The following is a 19,062-nucleotide window of genomic DNA, read 5'->3' as shown; positions in this document are numbered from 1 at the left end:
TAGTACTATCTTACTCCTTTATAACAATAAGTGTACTCTCGAATATTTAGAATATTTTTCTGCGTAGTGAAAGAAATATGTCACTATACTATACGAATGATGGCTTATCGGAAACGCTCTCTATTAAAAAAGCCTCAATCAGACTGCACTTCTATCGAGCACAGGAGAACAATGATCCTGTGTTAGAGTTGTTTGATTACAAAACCAGAATTTATGAGTTCGAACACACGCGCCTGATAAAATTTATCACATAGTGTTAAGAGTCCAGTGTTTGGATTTTTGTACAACTGAGGTACTAAAAACCACGGAAGCGTCTGGAAATTTGGACGTCTTCTGTAGTTTGCACTATCCTCCCGCTAATTATTGATATCAGCCTTCTGGAGGTGTCTCCGATATTGGCTATAAATGAGCTTACAAACAACAGTGGGCGTATTCTGTTTACAGCGATTCATGTAAACATATCGTGGACTCGACAAAAAATTAATCTCGGAAACTATTGTAAGTAGCTATTGCAGCGTCTGTGAGGGAATACAAATAGACGTTCAAAGTTCGTTCTAGACAAAAGAAGAGTTTCAGAATCTTAATTTAATAAAGTGTTAAATTATAGGGCAAGAAGCCTTTAGAAATTGTACTTTTACGGCTGCCGAATGCTATAGACAAAAGCATGTAAATAAGCTTGTTATAGGGATAAGAAGTTTCAACTCATAGTTTTGAAATCTACCCACAGAGGCAGTAGGAGAGTTTCAGCTTACAGACAAAGGACTATCATCGTTACCAAAATATCGTGGCCACGACGGTATGGTATTTGAACGTTATATAATGTATGAACTAAGCATCAAGGAGTCAGAGCAATTATATATTGAGTTGTAGCTTGAATTAAGAAGACAAATGTTGAAAAGCTATGCGATAAGGCTCGTATATTGTTGATTCAAAGACACCGTCTGAAGGGACTTCAATAAAACTATCGGACAAATATAAAATTTTCAACCTATAGGAGGTTAACCTAAACATCTTTAGTTGAACGCTTTAAGTCAAGAAACTAATGATTTGCTTTGTCCGTATAATTATTAATCTCATAATATAAATCATTTGAAAAACAAAGATACACGAATCATTATGGCCAGGTCAGTTGCCAGAGGAAAATCATTTATGGGATAGGTAGCTTAAGGTCTTCTTATCTCAAAGGTTTGAAAATTGACATCAGCGTAGTTTGTTACCTAGTCTTAGACAAAGTTAAGAAATTTTGAAACTGGTGTAACAGTTCTGTTTTTTGGATTTCACTCATCCGGAGCAGAGGTTTATGTCACATGCATTTCAAAAGGTATTCGACGTTATGCCCTAGAGTCATGAAACATTTGGGAATTTCAAAGTTTTGGGAAAAGTCTTGAATACGTTTTGACCAAGTGTTCGTACGGATTGATACGGATTACTACTTTGAGGCACGGCCTAGATACAGGTCGATACGGATTACTGCGTTTCTATCCGTGGCTGGACGTAGCTATCCGCGCCGTATGTGTGACTGGGGTGTTAGACTGATGCTATTTTATTTTTTTGGTAGACTTACAAAGTCTGTTGAGATCAAGTAATCTGTAATAAAGTTTATTCTTTCTGCCTACTGACATTAATACTTTCTCAGAAAACCATTTTCTCTCTAGGCTAACCTCAACAGACTTATAAAATACAATTCTGAGGTTATATAATGTCACAAAGAGCGAGTACCACCTGTCAATAGCCACTCTAAACTGACCGACAACAACATTGATTGAACTATTTCAAATTACTTGTAGCAGATGCTTGATTTTTCGGCAAGAAATTCGTGTAAGACTACACCAATTTTAAGCTTACCTTATATATGTTTAATCCCCATCCATACGTCACTATGTAGCTAATGTATTTTGTATAATGGACTTTAATAATATGTTCATCTTTAACATTATTTCAGTATTTAACATTGCGATATTGTCACAATTATATATCTTTGTATCTCCTAGGTTGAGGTCCCCAGATCTCAAATTTTGGCTGAACATGAGTGAACTTTTATTTCGTTTTATTTTCAGTAACAGTTCTTGTGTTTCTGTATTTGAGGTTCCCAGATTCCAATGTCCCCATCAATGTTTCTGTCTGTTTTCTCAGCTGCACTACTCACAACTCTCAGGTATTCGTATTCAATATTATGTTTCTCCGGGTCCCCAGTAGTTCAGAAGCACTTATACAATGACATTCGAATTTGTTTTAATTTCTTCAATGTATCACTTAAGAATGTATATATACAATATATGTAATGTATATATAGCCATGTAATTAAGACAATTATTTAGTATTCAATTATATAAATAATTAAGAACGTTTAAAACTTTTTTTAACTTCTAGCAGATATACATGAAATCAATTTGGTAAGGTTCGCGCCATTTTTCGTCCGAACAGGTGTTGTAATCAAACGGTCTTAGCATAAAATGTAGCCTGGTGACCTATACATTTTAGCCATTTTCATGCTCACAATACAATTATTTATACACAAGAAAATTAGAAAAACAAATTTAAAAAAGAAATTTCTTCACAATGGGTATTTTTCATTGAAAAAAGTTCACAAAAGTGAATATGAAACAATATTTATTTTCATTTGTACCCATTATTGTAAGGATACAGTATTACAAATATGACTATGATATCAAATAAGTATATAATAAAATCTGTAAAAAGAATAAAGTTTAACCTTATTGTGTTGTCTTGATGTATATTTTGATTGGTATTTATAAAAAAGCAGAAAATTATAAAAATGTTGAAAAATCGCTGGCGGTTTCAGCAACAGTGGGTGTGTTCAAAACAATTTTTCACAAAAAAACAAGCCTGGTGACCCATAGTTTTTATTTGTTCATTGTTTTCATCACAAAGTTTTCTATCATATATGTGAATTTGAAAAAAATGACCTATGAAAGGAAGAAAAAACTATAGGAATTCTCTTTAATATTCTATTTTTTACACATTTTTATGTTAGTACCTTAACTACTGTGAGCTTCTTATTTGTTTTATGTATGGATCTCAAAGCTCGTTACGATTCCGGAAAGACTTTTGGGTTCTCTAGAATAGGTAACAATGAATGCCGTAAAGATTGGTCCAATAACCGATAAAACCAGAGGTTACTTTAACATGGAGGTTGAAAGTATTGCTGTTAGGACAATGAAGTGGAAAATTGATAATGACGACTTCAGGGTCACTCTTTACAACCAGCTCGAGGTTAAATCGTGTGAAGAGAATTCCAACGGAGAACAGAAGCCATTGCGAGTAAATGGAGATTCAGGAGCGCTTGTCTTTATAAAGGAAAACGATAACGATCTTGTATGTCTAGGCATAGTGGAAGGAGGAACAATATAAGGAACAACTCTCGTTATTCTAATCACACCTATTATACAAGAATCAAAAGCTGTGAAACTGAAAATCTGACAAAATATCTGACATTAAACTGAGAAAGAGCTGTAAGAACCAAATTGCAGAATTTCGATAAACAGTTTGAAAGTTTCGCTCAATCAGTCTTACAGAAGCTTGGAGAAAATTGATATCGCAGTACTGATTAGAGTGACGTCTGGATTTGGTATTCAAGAACCCGACAACATTTACAAAAGATCTTTATTAAATATAAGAATTATTATGGAAAGATTTGCATCGCTGATACAATTTTGAAAACAAAATAAATTAATAGAATTGTTAAATTAAAACAAATTATCAATTTAAAACAAAAAAGAACATGCCAGCAAAACATTTTGGTCAGGTATAAAAGCAGTTCATAAAATCTTAGTGTATTGATTTATTCCGCTTTACAAAGCAAGCAAAATTGTGAATGATATAATTGTGATGTATATCAAATACTTGTTTGAGTTACTTACATTATGCATTTACCGTCATCACTTCATTTGAAATGTGTCCTATTATTTTGTATAGAATGTATATTCTTAATCTTCATTTCGGCGGTGAATGTTACATAAACGAAAGTATAAAAAATATTTAGCAAACATTCAAATATACCTTAAGTATGTACGTGAACATATATTGAAAATACTATCATATGCTGAACACGTGATAATCTGTGACGGAGCAATCAGTTCAGTGCTACATGGGCTTTTCTTCGGTCCATTTGCATTTAATTTTGCACTGTCATCTTGTAACTCAGGACCATGACTTCTCATAGAACACCAACACTGTTTTTCTTTCTTTTTTTTTTTTTTTTTTTTTTGTTATTGTTTTCAGAAAACGGATTTGAAAGTGGTTCCAATAAGCTTTAAGCTTTCATCGAAATCGAGCTTAACTAACTGGCTGTTCGTGAAAGGTTATGTTTATTATGCCTTCTTGTTTTAATCTTTCATTTTTGAATAGATCATTACTCTTTTAAAATTTTGTTCTTTCTAAAAATGTTCAAGCAAGGGAGACTTTCTATTTTTCCCAAAATGAACCGAACTCTGTCCTTAACTGACTGTCGAATTAGTTTCGCTCATAGCAGCACTTTTAAAAATGGACGATGTCACCAACAAAGTCCGGTTCTGACATACATTTTTATGCTCAGCTGAGCTAATCTAATGCTTGTTATTGATCGCGGCGATCATATTGAATAGGACAAGTATTTGCACGCTGGGGAAAATATTTCATGATGGACCTGTGAATTCTTTACTTATGGGTGAAACAGGTCTCATAATCGTAAATACGACTAGCTTCTACTGATTATAAAAACATACCGTACGATTTGTTGTGAATTAACTGTTGTTGTACTTTTAGTAGTTCAACCGCCACCCTTGTTTAAGAGCAACATTTAAAAAACACGTTTTTTTCATCCTCAAGTAATAAGTAAGTAGACTCGCCCAGTTTAATCAATCTAGACGCATAATCTAACTATACGAGCGTCTATTTCACCCGATTTACATTCGGAACATTTCCACGCGTTTCGGGCTTTATCGTATGTTTAACATGAGATTTTTGGACCGTCCAAAGATGTTGGAAATGTTTGTCTCATTGTTTATTTTTTTTAATAAAACTGTTACTGCTTTCATTGTTTACCACTTTTTTTCCACCCTTGCCCGAAAAAACAGTAATGAGTTTGTACACTGTTCAGACAATTGTGCTCTGTTGAAATTTAACCAAACACAAGTTTACCTGCATAAACAGAAAGCATGATATGTCACCATGCACGGATCCAGAGTGGGGGTACCGGGGGTCCGGACCCCCTCTGGAAAATCTTTAAAAAAGGAAAGAAGACAAGAAGGAAAGAAAATGTTTTTCGAAAAAGGCAACATTAGGACTGCATGTAAAGTATATGCGGCTGCTGCTACATACGACCTCGACATAATTCATATTATTTATCTAAAAGAAACTAAGAATATTACCTTCAAGAAAGCTTGATTTTATCATTTTCCCAAATTTAACAGGTTAGTCCAAAAAACTGTCCCAGAATGCAAAAAAATGAAGTGCTAAATTTCAAAATGTCCAGGGTGGGAGGGGGGAGGGGGGGTCAGGGGATCGGCCTCCCTCTGAGAAAATTGGCTGTGTCCGTGCATGGTCACTATACCTGTCCAGTACTGGACATTACGGTAAACGCTTCTTTCCTGCACAAATGACAATTTCGCAACTTCTGTCCGGTTTGTACAAATTTCTGGCCGCGATAAACCATTTGACTTGTAGAAGTCTTGAAATTGATATTTTAGCCCACCTGAGTATTAATCAGGTGAGTTATTGTGTATCGCTCGATGTCCGGCGTTCGTCGTATGCCTGTTAACATTTAGAGTGTAAATGCGATAGGTCAAATCAAAGAATTTTTTGTATGCAATAGGGACTGCAATGTACACTGGACCTTCCTTAAATTTGATCAAAATGATTGTCTGGATAAAATCTGGGTCAAGTTTGAATATGGGATATCTGGGGGTAAATAACTAGGTCAAATGTCAAATCAAAGGAAAACCTTGTGTATACACTAGTGGCTACATATTACACTGATTCTTCAATTTTATCAGAATGTCTGTCTTGATGAAAGCTTGATCGAGTTTAAATATTAATTATGTAGGGTCAAAAACTAGGTCACATGGTTAAATCAATGAATTACCTTACTTCTGAAAAAGTGGTCGCATTTTAAGCAGGATATTTATTAAATTTGATCCAGCTGTTCTCAGGTGAGCGTTCTAGGACCATTTGGTCCTCTTTTTTAATTATTGGCAGGTATTCTTATCGTGTATACAAATATATACATCTTTAAACCATTTAATCTATATTAATATATTTATAACATTTGTATTCATTTAGAGAATAAATGTATTTCGAAAAACAAATGAAATGTATCTTTTTATTTTATTTTTTGATTTTCAATATCCTATGTTACATTTTACAATACTTGACTCTTGAGCCATTTGATATGAAGTGATATTAGATGTCAATATTTTTTCTCTTCCCGGTGAATATCTCACCATATTAAATGGCCGAGAGCCAATAACTGTTTTATTCTAGCGTGGTGGAACCTATGCTCGCGGTATTCCTATGCTCGCGGTATTTCGATAGATATGCTCTCTGCAGAAGCACTGATAAAAATATTTCATCGTGCTATGTTCAACACCGACCAGTGGTGAAAAAACTTTATAACAAATGTAGCGATAGCCAAGCGTGCCGCTCACGTGACGTATACAGCAGCCGGTACTTTTTAAGCAATCTGTATCCGTCGCACAAATCTCACACAAATATGTCAAAATCACTCAACTAAAGTTAGTTTTTTAGAAATCATGCATTACATTCAGATATAAGATACATTTAAGAGCAAGATGTGATGAATGTGACGCCTGGCTACACTACGAGTGCCTTTCGAATCATGAAAAGATCGATGTTGATCTTAGTATTTTTACAAATTCCAAATCTTTCTTTCTGAGATGTAGGGAGGAGTAAATTTCCTACACACAAAAGAAGTGTAGAAAACATAGCGAGTTAATCACTCTCTCGTTGTTTGAATCTTTAATACTTGAACATTCTGTTTTTAAACATCATTATTATACGTTTTTAGGCTTTGTTCTAATAGTGACTCCATTTCTGTAAGAGAAATATACACATAGAGGCACAAACTAATTTTTATCCACATTTCTTTTGCTTTTCACATAATAAATGAGTAATGTTCTAAATATTATATTCGCATATGCTTGTTTGTTCATTTTTAACCTGCTGATTTTTTTTTTCGCCCTTAGTTTAATCGATATTACATACCGCCAGCATAGTTTCCCTTCAGGGCGAATTTTCACTTTTTCACGTATGCCGTGTTGATAGCTCACGAGACGACTAAGTCACGTGATGACGCACATCAACAATATGTTTCGATAAAAAGAGGATAACTTTATGTTTTTGCATAGGCAAATCGAAATAATAATTTTTTCTTGCTTCTTAAAAGATTATATATGTACAAAATACCGCGAGCATAGGTTCCACCACTCTCTATGTGTTCAGGTTTATGAATAAGTAAGAAATATTAAATGTTTGAAAGTAACAATAAATAACTTCCATTCTATTTTGCGACAGTCATGTTTCATGGGAAAAACCCACTAACCATTAAACGTGAACTATATCTTGAAAGATAAGAATTTCGTCCAATGAAATTGAGGTTATTTTTAGGACATATAATGATATTTGATATTGAAGATCAATGTTTGATCCTATATCGATTCAGTGGCAGCACATATCGGTAACAAACTCTACCGGTATTTTACCAGCACCAACCGAAATTCTGTGCTTGCAACAATTGTATGTTCTATTCTAAATAACTCTTCACAAATCCGTAACATTTCACCTAGAAACGTATGGCACTGTTACAAAAGCTTGCCAGAAATCATCTCTTTGTGTGACCAACATCACTAGGTGTGAGGTAAATACTTACGAACAACATGAAAATCAATTTTTGTGCAATTGTTGATGGTACAATACTATGTACTAAGACGTTTGACTGGTGTAATTGGTTTAATTGTCAAATGAGGATTACTGTTTTTGTAAGTCAACTTTTATTTAGTTTTTGATTCCGTTTCTTTTTTTTTTTCTCATACAATTCACTAGTTACAGAGACTCATTACAGGGAGACTGTTTAGTTTTTATTCCGCTGTTCTCTCATATAATTCACTCGTTAGAGAAAGACAGTGACGTCATGATTTTGTGCAGTATGAATACGGCCATTACTCCTGCCATCTTGCTGTTTTACCATTTTTCAAATCCTTGGGGTAACAAATTTAAAACAGTAACATTTTTAAAATGTTTAAACATATTTTGTCAATTCTAGCTGACTGTAATGCTGCTGGGTGTTTCCATTTAATGCTATATTTTGCTAAGAAATAAACAAATCGATTATTAATCTAGCATGAAAAAGATCACTTTCTTCATTAAAAAAGATCACAAAAATGACAGACAATTTTCATACATCCTAAACTTTGCAAAGCTGACATTTCACATTACATACTAGTTTTTAAACTACTTCAGACGTCAAAGCAATAACCAAGCACGAAGAAGGGACATTTAGTGGCAAACTAAACCATGCTGTTGAAAGGCCTGTTTACCTTTTAAGCAATCAGTGAAATATGTCTTTATAGGAGTCTGGTTTCAGAGGGTCTATGGTTATTTTGCATAAACATGTGTATATGCCTCACCTGATCCTTAAACACTAAGAAAATTGTGCTGTTTTGAAACAATAAGATGAACAATAAATTTTCAAACACAAATCTGCATCAGTGTACAGTAAATATCGGGGGAAGTGTTCTCATGTCTTCAAATGTCATCAAACAGATCACTCCAGGGATAATGCAGATAAGGGATTGTTAGATGATATGCCAAAATAATTAAATGCTAGTCCCATGAAAAAGTCATTTGGTACAGCACATCTTTGTCTCTTTTCCTAATTAGCATTCGCTAAAACATTATTTGCCTTTTGCTTATTTTCCAAGCTACGTTTTTGTAAACTTTTGAATACGTAAGTGCAAATGTTACGTCAATAATGTTAGGTTGAAAATTAGTGTTAATCAGAGATCTGGGTAACTTTATATGTTTTTAATACCCTAAATAATTCCCTGAATAATCTACTTCTATCACTTTTCCTATTTAGCATACCGCTAATGTACTTGGAAGATTCATTACGCATGGGTTTGTTTTGTAAGTGTCAAGCTTTTGAACGAAATTCGGAGCTGAGCCGGAAGCCAATGCAACTCCTTTAAAACTGGTGTGATGTGATTGTATCGTGGAGTCTTTTTTATGATGCGGGCCACTGCGTTTGTACACATTGAAGTTTTTGTAGTGTGTCTTTGGAAATTCCATACAGCAGCGAGTTACAGTAGTTTACTTTCGATTTAACCAGGGACTTTACAAGAGACTTCAAGTTGGTAGCATCAGCTGTGATGCACTGCCTATTGTGGCCTATTTGTCAAGGTTGTGCATCACTGGCTCTACATAGAGATTTAACATGCTGTTTCATGTTTATGTCTGAATCTAATCTAGCACCGAGATTATTCACACAAATTGATGGTTTAATCCGATATTGTCCTACTTTCACGCAGATATTTTCTGGAATTTTTGTGTGATTTGTGTGAAACAAAAGAACTTCAGTTTTGTCAGTATTGAGCTTCAGCATGTACTGATGCATCCACGAGTCTGCAATTTTCACTGTTTGCTTTGTTCTCGGTGTTTCCGAGGGATCTACTTTTCCGATTTAATGAATCAAAGAGCTCCTTGATAAGGCATTGTAGTTCGATGCCCCATTTGATCAATCGACAGGAGTATAAAACAAACAGTATCTGTTCGTAGGAAAATGTAGAAAATTATAAACACTGAACCAAAGGTAACCACGAGTGTTTGTGATACGACGGAGTCTTAATGACGCTGCGCCAAATTTGAGGTACTTACGTTGCCTGGGAGACTATAAATAAATATTGTGCATGTTCTGTAATATGTGACTTAGATATTCGCATTTAACAAAGTCATATCCATCATAGTTTCAAAAGTTTGCAAAATGCGGCTAGGAATGTAGATATTAGAGCACTTTTCCGGGTAATATTTCAACACCCCTCGCAGATTTAATTCTGAAGTAACTCAATTGTACTGAAATGCTATATCATCTGTCGATAAAGACTAACAAGAAAAAATCAAAATATCGTTCTATAAAAAGAAAACAATCTAAAGAAACTATAAATGTTTACGACATTTGAACAACTCCTCAACAAACACACATACTCGAAGCTAACATGACAAACGACAATGTATAAAATTAGGAAAAATGCATAAAATGGAATTATGATTACTTGGCGGTTATTTATTGCATATTGTCCTTAGCCTGTAATAATGACGTTGAACAACCGATATGAAAGTGGGTAAAAACTAACGGAGTTTTAATTGCATACCAAAATGTAGGTTATTAGCTTTGTGTTTAGAAATATGCAGAGATTTCGCACAAAGTTAGAAGAATGTAATATATATCATCAGTATAAGATTCTCATGCCCTTATTCGCAAAAAAAATGACACTTAACTTTCCATCGTTATTACGGACCTTCAGTTGCACGGGAAAATCATTTCCGTTTTATTCATTTCCAATTCTTATGTATGTGCAGTCTGTTTGCTATCATTTTGCTAAAATTCTAATACACAATGATTTAGTCCTGAGGTATTGGCCAAATTTACGTGTAGTATTGTCTTACTGTCCAATTTAACAATAGGTAAAAAAATATTTAAAAGCATGCATGATTAACGTGCTTTTTGAATTTGTCAAACATAATTATGCGATTATCGGATCATCAACGAGTTTATTTGTTTTAGTACTACTGTTTTAAATCTCAGTAATAAAATAATGTGATAATACTCTAAATATATTGAGTGGAGGATTGAAATGGGGATTTTGCATGTTTATTTGAAATAAAAGGAGCTTTGTTGTGACATGGATTAGACATTTTTGAATAAGCATGTAGTAAGTAAGATCTTCTCTTCTGTTTTCCATACATGTGCGAGTGAAATATTTGTTCCAATGTTCTAGTCTTGTAAAGTATTTTAAGTATAATGTATATAACTTAAAGCAAGTAACGCTTACAAATTACCCCTTGCTGTTACGTTTTTGGTATTTTGTAATATGATGAAAAACATAAGTCGGTAAATTTTGCTATATCATGACTGTATTTCTTTACTTTGAGAAATGATGTTGAGCCTGAAGTAAAAACAGAAGATAATAGGTAAGGGTAGATTTCTCGGAAGCACAGAGCACCGAAAACACAGCGCCAGAGCTGTGCATTTATATAGTAGGTCCACAACAAAAAGAAGCTGTAATGGAAAAATATTTCAGACGGGTTGCTTCAGACATGCACCAAGTACATATTAATATAAGCTAAATATTGATAAAGGGAAAGGGTTCATGATAATAGCGGACACAGTGATGTGGTGGTGACACTGTTTACCTACAGAACTATGAAACTATGAGTCGTGAGTTCTAGACCCAGCTTTACAACTTATGGTAACAAACATTTGGATAAAAGTTCTACGCTTTATACCTGACATACTTTAAAACCGGGGAATCGTTTTGAATTGAAGCGTCTTCTGTAGGTTGCTCTATCCGCTAACTAGAATTCTAGAGGAGTCACCTGTATTTGCTAACGATGTTGACTATGAATAAGCTTACACAAAAACGAAAAAATTACCATGATGAAAATCCGCAATAAGAAAGCTGATTTACTACAATGTTGCGGGAATCTGATAGGTTCTTATCAACAGAAAACGATGTCTTACTATTATTTTGTGTTGATAAATGTTTTTGAACTGCAATGTAAAAATAGTAATAGGATTGACTTCGATTATATACCTCCTACCAAATGCTTATTAATCGCGTTTGATATTAAGGTAGTTCTGCACGTTTGGATCGAAATTATTTCTACAATGTAGAATTCGATAAAACTCTGATTTTTCAAACCTTAAGAATATACCTAGAAAATTCAGCAAATAAAGAATAAAAAGATAGGGTCGTGTGCTTGATTTTTTGCTAGACTGATCTGAAAAAAATGGGACCTCGCGCAATATTTCAAAATGGGAGTCTATGGGAAAATCATAACTTTCATAACATTTTCGCGAATAGAAATTGTTCTACAATGTAGATTTTGATGAAACTTCTCAGAGTTGTAAATAAAGACATGGCCTATAATTTAATGAAATAAAATGTATAGGTCCGTGTGCTTATTTTTGAGATATTTGACCATGATTACAGTAAACCGGTCATTTCACGCTAATTTTAGGACGTTATTTTGAATTATTTAACGTGTGGTATGTTTTAATATCATATTTCTTCTTGCTTTTATAACTTGCTTTTAACAATAGTGCATTTGTGTTTGATGAAAGAGAGGTATCGCTTCCTCCGAAGCAAAAGGGTTACAAAATGCAAGTTATTCTCAAAATCTAAAACAAATGCGAGATTTCTTGAATGTATATTGGTCGTATTTTTTTGTTCCGTTTTATTAACAAATAAACAAGGCATTCAAGATGTTTGTCGTCTAATGTATCTCGGTTTAGAGTTAAGATGCACAGTAATCTGTCAGAGAATGTACGACCACTTGTTCTGCACATAATTGAAAGTAATTTTAAATGTCTTTCACATGAATGTAATTCAAAGTGCATACTTTGGAAAGGGTGTGATCAGTAATTTCGTGCGCATGGTAACAAGGAATGATGTTGTTAGCGTCCATGTTAAAAATCAAATAACATGACAACCTATCCATCCTCAAAGCATGCACTTTGGATTCTATACATCCAAAAGACATTAAAATTACCTTTAAATTTAGTGAAACATCATTTTCCTTTTACGATTTGAATTTCGAAAAAGATGAAATAATATTTAAATATACTTTGTACTTTTGTTATTTTGCGAAAAAAATCGCGTACTTCTGTTTTAGATAACATATTCCTTTTCTTTTTCGTAAACACGAAACAATACTAGTATTTGTGAACAAGAGGGTCATGATGACCCTGGATCGCTCACCCGAATAATTTGAGCTACATGTTTCAAATGTTAAACTGATGATTTTTAAAAATGTTTTGGAAGATTTTCCGATGTGCAATCAAGTAAACACTGGGGCAGAGGCCAATTTACCCCGGGGTCATGATTTGAACAAAGTTTAAGATGTCTATTAGGCAATGCCACATATCAAATATCTAAGATCTAGGCCTTCTGGTTTATTTTTAGAAAATTTATGAAGATTTCCCTATGTACGTAGACAATCAAGTAACCCCTGTGTCACAAATTGACATACGGGCCTTATTTTATCTGTAGTGTAAATGCAGGTATTGCATCATCTTTTTGTAAATTTTTGAGTTATTGAGGTAAATGTCAGATTTCACGCATGAAATACCTCTCATGTTTTTCTGTATTTCATAACTTAAATTTCCATGTAAATTTCATTAAATTCTGTTCAGTAATAAGAAAGTTGATATTTTATAAACTTCAGTAATTTATGTTTTTATCCCCAAAACCACTATAATGGGCCTCAAATTGTCAATTTAAAATTCGCGCCAAAGTAGTTAGATTTCCCGGCTATATCGTGAATCCCGTGAAAATAAACAATAGTCATAGCTCACGGCTTAGCCGTGAATCCCATGAAATTTAGTATTTGGCGGGACATTATCCTTTAAATAGTCTGGACTAGATATGCCTTGCGCACACCACCTTACGACTTTATAGACGAATCTATGTCTGAATTATTTTCTTGCTAGAAATTTATGCTCGATCGAGCTTCTTCCGCCAGACGATTTTTCCTGGTGATGTCATAACCCGGAAGTACAATGCCCGAGTTCACTTGTCTTCACTCGCCTGGATGTGATATTCCCAGCGCAGAGCTTTCGTCCCATGGTTGTGCCGTAAACCGCAAAGACGATGATTTTTGTTATCCTCTGAAGTCAGCTCAGGGATGCAATCACCTACCACCATAGGGACCAACACGGAATCAACGTATTCACGTTTAAAGGGACTGAATTTAGAAAATCTGTTTTGTTTGTGCTACTTAAAGTTCGCAATTACATTAAAGCCCCTGTGTCACGTCAGATTAGAATGACTATAAGAACTTTTGTATCTAGAGATACTGAACTTTCTTTTTTTTTTCTTTCTTATAATCGTTTTTTTTTTCTTTTCATATCTATTCATTGTTAATAATCATCTTTTGTAAATAAATTTGTAAATATTGTAAAGGGTGTTGATTTGTTCTGATGGTTACTGTCGCCGGTACGGCCTTTCCTGTCACAATGGTGTCAGAAGTGGGATTGGTCGACCAGACACAGTAGCTATTCGAACATTATTAACACCCATTAACAGAGCAATAATTTGTAAAGATTCCTCTTGTTTTGTTCTATTGGTACACATAAATAGTTTTATTCATTTTTCAGAGTGACGTCTTACCTCAGACAAGACAAGGACAGATCCATAGCTTCAGCTAACCAGCTTTAGTGGTCACAGACTGATAGACAGTTGCTTACGACACTTGGATTCTGGGGTGAGTTCGTTCCTTTTATTTTTCTTTTGGGTTTATTTTGTGTCACTCTATGATTAAGCCACCATATATTTGTGCTGAGAGTGACCGCCCTTGACAAGGAGAGTTATCCTACTCACTCTTACTTGTGCGTCGCCCTACTTCTCCCAGATCCTATTAGGTATTAGTGTGCTGTATACATACCAGATACAGTATTTTTTTTTTTTAATTTGTGTGTGTTAGCAAGCTTGTTTACTTGCATATACTTTTAACCTACTTTTAAGTTTTAGTGCTACACAGTTGTGTTATACCTATACTTTATCTTAGGATAAAGCACTTTGATTTATTTTTGTTTATTTGTTACACTAAAGTGTTAACACTAGTTACAGTTGATTGATATTTGATAAGGCTAGGGTATTGTTACAGCCTACTGTCACTGTACTTTGTTGATTGTTGCCTATGCAACCTTGATTGACACATAGTACTGTTGCGCAACTTAGTGTATTATTATTTTAGTGAGGACGTTTTGTGTAGTATATACGTAGTGTATAGTACTTTGTTTTGGCTTCAGTGGTAACTGTTAGAGCCTTAGTGTAAACTAGTGTAGTCTAGTATTCCCTCACGATTGTTTAACTAGTGTCTCAGGTTGTTATAGTAGCTGTTGTACTGTAGTGTTATATAGTGTTAACGTAGTGTAATCATGACTAGTGTAGTAGAGTTAACGAAGGTAGGAAAAGAGTTAGGTTATGAAGGAGAGGAGTTACGTAACTTTGTTAAGGAAGAGCAGGCTAGGGAACGTGAGGAAAGACATAGTAGATTAGAGGCAGAGAAAGATAGGTTAGAAGCAGAGAAAGATAGATTAGAGTTAGAAGCTAGGTTGCAGAAAGAAAAGATAGAATATGAAAAACAAAGTAGTTTAGAAGCAGAGAGATTAAGAGTAGAAACAGAGAGAGAAAGAGAGAAGGAAAGGTTAGAAGCAGATAGGGAAAGATTAGAGTTAGAAGTTAGGTTGCAGAAGGAAAAGATAGAATATGAACGACGTAGTAGCTTAGAGGCTGAGAAGGAAAGGTTAGAGTTAGAACGTAAGTTAGAGCTAGATAAGTTAGAATACGAACGTAAGTTAGAACTAGATAAGTTAGAAATGGAAAAGGAGAAGTTAATGTTAGCTAGGAAGTTAGAAACAGAAAAGGAGGAAGCAGAAAGTAGGAAATTAGAAACAGAGCATAAGTTTAAGACAGACTTAGAAAAGATGAGTAAGAAAAAGGTAAAGGTTAAGATGTCTCCCTTTGATGAGAAAATTGATTCCATGGATGCGTACTTGAATGTGTACGAAACGTACGCTGTTGCGCAGGATTGGGATAAAGAGATATGGTCACTTAACTTACCGTTCCTTCTAAAGGGTACGGCAAGAGAGGTTTTTGATAGGCTTCCGTTGGAAGATAGGAAGGATTATGATAAACTGAAAGCCGCTTTGCTACGTCAGTTCGAACTCACTGACGATGGCTATAAGAAAAAGTTTAGAACTGAGAGGCCTCGGGAAAAATGAGACCTTTGTAAATGTTTCTAGCCAGAATAAGTAGATATTTAGATGGTTGGCTTAGATTGAGTAAGGTAGAGAAAACGTACGAAGGATTGTTAGATTTTATTCTTAGGGACCAATTTTAGATGTATGTAATAGAGAACTATACCAGAACTTGAGGTAGTAAGAAGTTATTAAAGCTAAGGATGTAGCAGAAGATGCAGATTTGTTTGCAAAGACTCGGGGAGGTCACAAGTATGTCGTGAATCGAACCAAAATAAGGACCGGAGCTATAAACCATATGATATACCTCAGAGACACTATCCTAGTAGTCGAAAATGTAGGCACTAGTAATAGAGGTAGTAGCAATGTTGCTAATAGAGGTAGAGGTTATCAACCCTTTGGTGTACTGAAGTGTTATAAGTGTGGTCGAATAGGGCATAGTTCTATTACTGTAGGAGTGGAAAGTACGGCGGTAACAGTGCTAATGCAGCAGCAGAGTTAGAAGTAGAGCAGGAACAGGAAAGTAGTAAAGGGGAGAATAGAAATAGTAAGGAAAGTAGAAATAGAGGTAGAGGCCGTGACCGATCTAGGAGTAGAGGTAGAGGAAGAAATAGAGATAGAAAATAGGAGTAAGTCAATAGGTCAGAGAGTGGAAATAGCATTATAGAACTAAGTGATGTTGAGGAGTTAGGTATGCTTAGTGTAAGTACATGTCCTACAAAACCCGGTACTTGTAATGGTAGGGATGTAATCGCTATGCGAGATACAGGTTGTACATGTGTGATAGTGAAACGGGACTTAGTAGAAGCAAGTCAGTTTTTAGAGAAAACCCGTAGATGTAAGTACATAGATGGGAGTGAACATAGGCTAGATGTAGCTAGAATAGATATTGATTGTCCGTATTTCAAGGGTACAGTAGAGGCGTTGGTTGTAGATAATCCTACCAATGATGTTATAATTGGTAATGTAGAGGGAGCTGTAGAACCTCAGTTTAGTAGTTTAGCGTCAGCAGTAGAAACTAGGGCGCAAGCCAAAGTTAAGAAGCAAGTAAAGCTTAAAGTTCCGTCTCAGATTTTAGATATATCTAGAGAGGAATTCTTAGAAAAGCAACAGAAAGATAGCACGTTAGATTTGTGTAGAAAGAAGGCTGAGGAAGGTACGATTAAGCAGTGATAAGGAATAGATTGTTATATAGAGAGTATACCGCCCAGAATTTAGACAAAAGTAGACAGTTGATTGTACCTAAATGTCTTAGAGAAACTGTAATGAAAGTTGCACATGATTCATTACTGTCAGGCCATTTAGGTATAAGGAAAACTAGTGATAGGGTATTAGGCGAATTTTACTGGCCAGGAGTAATGGCAGAGGTTAGGAGGTACTGTCAGTCATGTAGTATTTGTCAACGTACTATAGCTAAGGGTAGAGTAAGTAAAGTTCCGTTAGGAAAAATGCCTTTGATTGATACTCCGTTTAAGAGAGTTGCCGTCGATATCGTTGGTCCGATCGAACCTATGACTGATAGGAAAAACAGGTACATTTTGACTATGGTAGATTATGCTACTAGATATCCGGAAGCCATAGCACTACCTAGTATTGAAACTGAGAGAGTAGCAGAGGCATTAGTAGATATGTACAGTAGATTAGGAGTGCCAGAGGAAATGCTTACCGATTGTGGATCGCAGTTTACGTCAGAACTTATGGCAGAAGTAAGTAGGTTATTGTCATTAAGGCAGTTAACTACAACACCGTATCACCCTATGTGTAACGGTTTAGTAGAGAAGTTTAACGGTAGTTTGAAGCAAATGTTGAAGCGTATGTGTAGTGAGAGACCTAGAGATTGGGATAGGTATTTGAATGCTATGTTGTTTGCTTACCGTGAAGTTCCGCAAGAAAGTTTGGGATTTTCTCCCTTTGAGTTACTTTACGGCAGAACAATCCGTGGACCGATAACTGTGCTAAGAGAGTTATGGGCTGGTAAGACGGAGAATGATGAGGTTAAAACCACTTACCAGTATGTTATGGATTTGCAAGAAAAGTTGGAAGATACGTGTAAGATAGCTCAGCAACATTAGCAAAAAGTAGTGCTAGATACAAAAAGTATTACAATAGGAAGGCTAGAGATAGGAGGTTTAAGGCAGGTAGTAAGGTACTTGTATTGTTACCTACGAAACATAATAAGTTGTTGTTTACATTGGAAGGGTCCTTACGTAGTAGTAGAGGTAGTAAATAGACTAGATTACAGGATAGATGTAGACGGAAAGTTGAAAACGTTTCATGCAAACATGCTGAAACAGTACTGTGAAAGGAAGGATGATAGTAAGTCTATACCAGATAAGGGTATTTTAAGTAAGGTTGGAGCAGCTATTGTAGAGGAGGATCAGAGAGATTATGACAGATTAGATCCGAATGAAAGTAGTGATGAGTTTTCGAGTAGAGTAGAAAAGGATATAGTTTTGTGTCCTATAAAGCAGGGTACAGAAACGTACAAAGATGTAGAGGTAAATCCAGAGTTACCAGTAGAATGTAAGCAAGAAGTAGTAGATTTGTTAGAAAATTTCTCAGATGTACTGACAGATATTCCTGGAAATACTAACTTAGTTGAACATGATATTCAGTTGTCAACTACAGATCCGATAAGAGTAAAGGGTTATCCTATTCCTTTTCATTCACAGCCAGTAGTAAAAGAGGAAGTAATAAAATGTTGGGGTTGGAGTAATCGAACCATCAAATGCTCCATTTTCCTCCCCTATTGTCCTCATAAGGAAAAAAGATAACAGTATAAGGTTCTGTATAGATTTTCGTCAGGTCAACAAACTGACGGTTTTCGATGCTGAACCTATGCCAAACATGGAGGAAATGTTTTCAAAGCTAATCTAAGTATAGATATTTTTCTAAACTAGACTTGAGCAAAGGTTACTGGCAGGTTCCTTTGTCTGAAAAGGCAAAACCCATGACTGCTTTTGAAACCCCGAAAGGTTTGTTCCAGTTCCGTAAGATGCCCTTTGGATTAGTTAACGCACCAGCAACGTTTTGTAGACTGATGCGGAAGGTTTTGAAGGACCTAGGGC

General features: G+C 35.1%; 1 protein-coding gene across 1 annotated transcript in view; it reads left to right on the top strand.

Annotated features, from left to right (window-relative positions):
• Positions 1-10,781: 10,781 nt before the first annotated feature.
• The window catches only part of LOC123539626 (uncharacterized), a 91,422-nt gene continuing 83,141 nt past the window's right edge, over positions 10,782-19,062 (top strand). The window contains exon 1 of the mRNA XM_045324303.2: positions 10,782-10,943. The gene's annotated coding sequence lies outside the window, so the exon portion shown is untranslated. The remainder of the gene's footprint in view (positions 10,944-19,062) is intronic.

The sequence above is a fragment of the Mercenaria mercenaria genome, chromosome 16, assembly GCF_021730395.1.
Source record: "Mercenaria mercenaria strain notata chromosome 16, MADL_Memer_1, whole genome shotgun sequence".
Classification (NCBI taxonomy): Eukaryota; Metazoa; Mollusca; class Bivalvia; order Venerida; family Veneridae; genus Mercenaria; species Mercenaria mercenaria.
This window is presented reverse-complemented; position numbering and strand designations above follow the sequence as displayed.